Raw genomic sequence first — 4,139 nt, 5'->3', positions numbered from 1 at the left:
GTGTCTCCCCCTATACTGTCACTCAGCACATGCCCAGCATTATACACTGCTCCCTACTCTCTACACAGCCTGTCAGTGTCTCCCCCCTATACTGTCACTCAGCACATGCCCAGCATTATACACTGCTCCCTACTCTCTACACAGCCTGTCAGTGTCTCCCCCCTATACTGTACTCAGCACATGCCCAGCATTATACACTGCTCCCTACTCTCTACACAGTCTGTCAGTGTCTCCCCCCTATACTGTACTCAGCACATGCCCAGCATTATACACTGCTCCCTACTCTCTACACAGTCTGTCAGTGTCTCCTCCCTATACCGTCACTCAGCACATGGCCAGCATTATACACTGCTCCCTACTCTCTACACAGCCTGTCAGTGTCTCCCCCCTATACTGTCCCTCAGCACATGCCCAGCATTATACACTGTTCCCTACTCTCTACACAGCCTGTCAGTGTCTCCCCCCTATACTGTCACTCAGCACATGCCCAGCATTATACACTGTTCCCTACTCTCTACACAGCCTGTCACTCAGTGTCTACCCCTATACTGTCACTCAGCACATGCCCAGCATTATACACTGCTCCCTACTCTCTACACAGTCTGTCAGTGTCTCCTCCCTATACCGTCACTCAGCACATGGCCAGCATTATACACTGCTCCCTACTCTCTACACAGCCTGTCACTCAGTGTCTCCTCCCTATACCGTCACTCAGCACATGCCCAGCATTATACACTGCTCCCTACTCTCTACACAGCCTGTCACTCAGTGTCTCCCCTATACTGTCACTCAGCACATGCCCAGCATTATACACTGCTCCCTACTCTCTACACAGCCTGTCAGTGTCTCCCCCTATACTGTCACCCAGCACATGCCCAGCATTATACACTGCTCCCTACTCTCTACACAGCCTGTCAGTGTCTCCCCCTATACTGTCACTCAGCACATGCCCAGCATTATACACTGCTCCCTACTCTCTACACAGCCTGTCAGTGTCTCCCCCCTATACTGTCACTCAGCACATGCCCAGCATTATACACTGCTCCCTACTCTCTACACAGGCTGTCACTCAGTGTCTCCCCCTATACTGTCACTCAGCACATGCCCAGCATTATACACTGCTCCCTACTCTCTACACAGCCTGTCACTCAGTGTCTCCCCCTATACTGTCACCCAGCACATGCCCAGCATTATACACTGCTCCCTACTCTCTACACAGCCTGTCACTCAGTGTCTACCCCTATACTGTCACTCAGCACATGCCCAGCATTATACACTGCTCCCTACTCTCTACACAGCCTGTCACTCAGTGCCCCCCCGTATACTGTCACTCAGCACATGCCCAGCATAATACACTGCTCCCTACTCTCTACACAGCCTGTCACTCAGTGTCTACCCCTATACTGTCACTCAGCACATGCCCAGCATTATACACTGCTCCCTACTCTCTACACAGCCTGTCACTCAGTGCCCCCCCCCTATACTGTCACTCAGCACATGCCCAGCATTATACACTGCTCCCTACTCTCTACACAGCCTGTCACTCAGTGTCTACCCCTATACTGTCACTCAGCACATGCCCAGCATTATACACTGCTCCCTACTCTCTACACAGCCTGTCACTCAGTGTCTACCCCTATACTGTCACTCAGCACATGCCCAGCATTATACACTGCTCCCTACTCTCTACGCAGCCTGTCAGTGTCTCCCCCCTATACTGTCACTCAGCACATGCCCAGCATTATACACTGCTCCCTACTCTCTACAGACTGTCAGTGTCTCCCCCTATACTGTCACTCAGCACATGCCCAGCATTATACACTGCTCCCTACTCTCTACACAGCCTGTCACTCAGTGTCTCCCCCCTATACTGTCACTCAGCACATGCCCAGCATTATACACTGCTCCCTACTCTCTACACAGCCTGTCACTCAGTGTCTCCCCCTATACTGTCACTCAGCACATGCTCAGCATTATACACTGCTCCCTACTCTCTACACAGCCTGTCACTCAGTGTCTCCCCCTATACTGTCACTCAGCACATGCCCAGCATTATACACTGCTCCCTACTCTCTACACAGCCTGTCACACAGCCTGTCAGTGTCTGCCCCCTATACTGTCACTCAGCACATGCCCAGCATTATACACTGCTCCCTACTCTCTACACAGCCTGTCACTCAGTGTCTCCCCCTATACTGTCACTCAGCACATGCCCAGCATTATACACTGCTCCCTACTCTCTACACAGCCTGTCAGTGTCTCCCCCCTATACTGTCACTCAGCACATGCCCAGCATTATACACTGCTCCCTACTCTCTACACAGCCTGTCAGTGTCTCCCCCCTATACTGTACTCAGCACATGCCCAGCATTATACACTGCTCCCTACTCTCTACACAGTCTGTCAGTGTCTCCTCCCTATACCGTCACTCAGCACATGGCCAGCATTATACACTGCTCCCTACTCTCTACACAGCCTGTCAGTGTCTCCCCCCTATACTGTCCCTCAGCACATGCCCAGCATTATACACTGTTCCCTACTCTCTACACAGCCTGTCAGTGTCTCCCCCCTATACTGTCACTCAGCACATGCCCAGCATTATACACTGTTCCCTACTCTCTACACAGCCTGTCACTCAGTGTCTACCCCTATACTGTCACTCAGCACATGCCCAGCATTATACACTGCTCCCTACTCTCTACACAGTCTGTCAGTGTCTCCTCCCTATACCGTCACTCAGCACATGGCCAGCATTATACACTGCTCCCTACTCTCTACACAGCCTGTCACTCAGTGTCTCCTCCCTATACCGTCACTCAGCACATGCCCAGCATTATACACTGCTCCCTACTCTCTACACAGCCTGTCACTCAGTGTCTCCCCTATACTGTCACTCAGCACATGCCCAGCATTATACACTGCTCCCTACTCTCTACACAGCCTGTCAGTGTCTCCCCCTATACTGTCACCCAGCACATGCCCAGCATTATACACTGCTCCCTACTCTCTACACAGCCTGTCAGTGTCTCCCCCTATACTGTCACTCAGCACATGCCCAGCATTATACACTGCTCCCTACTCTCTACACAGCCTGTCAGTGTCTCCCCCCTATACTGTCACTCAGCACATGCCCAGCATTATACACTGCTCCCTACTCTCTACACAGGCTGTCACTCAGTGTCTCCCCCTATACTGTCACTCAGCACATGCCCAGCATTATACACTGCTCCCTACTCTCTACACAGCCTGTCACTCAGTGTCTCCCCCTATACTGTCACCCAGCACATGCCCAGCATTATACACTGCTCCCTACTCTCTACACAGCCTGTCACTCAGTGTCTACCCCTATACTGTCACTCAGCACATGCCCAGCATTATACACTGCTCCCTACTCTCTACACAGCCTGTCACTCAGTGCCCCCCCCTATACTGTCACTCAGCACATGCCCAGCATTATACACTGCTCCCTACTCTCTACACAGCCTGTCACTCAGTGTCTACCCCTATACTGTCACTCAGCACATGCCCAGCATTATACACTGCTCCCTACTCTCTACACAGCCTGTCACTCAGTGCCCCCCCCCTATACTGTCACTCAGCACATGCCCAGCATTATACACTGCTCCCTACTCTCTACACAGCCTGTCAGTGTCTCCTCCCTATACCGTCACTCAGCACATGGCCAGCATTATACACTGCTCCCTACTCTCTACACAGCCTGTCACTCAGTGTCTCCCCTATACTGTCACTCAGCACATGCCCAGCATTATACACTGCTCCCTACTCTCTACACAGCCTGTCAGTGTCTCCCCCTATACTGTCACCCAGCACATGCCCAGCATTATACACTGCTCCCTACTCTCTACACAGCCTGTCAGTGTCTCCCCCTATACTGTCACTCAGCACATGCCCAGCATTATACACTGCTCCCTACTCTCTACACAGCCTGTCACTCAGTGCCCCCCCTATACTGTCACTCAGCACATGCCCAGCATTATACACTGCTCCCTACTCTCTACACAGCCTGTCAGTGTCTCCTCCCTATACCGTCACTCAGCACATGGCCAGCATTATACACTGCTCCCTACTCTCTACACAGCCTGTCACTCAGTGTCTCCCCTATACTGTCACTCAGCACA

Source organism: Pseudophryne corroboree, chromosome 11 (assembly GCF_028390025.1).
Source record: "Pseudophryne corroboree isolate aPseCor3 chromosome 11, aPseCor3.hap2, whole genome shotgun sequence".
In the NCBI taxonomy this organism is placed as follows: Eukaryota; Metazoa; Chordata; class Amphibia; order Anura; family Myobatrachidae; genus Pseudophryne; species Pseudophryne corroboree.
This window is presented reverse-complemented; position numbering follows the sequence as displayed.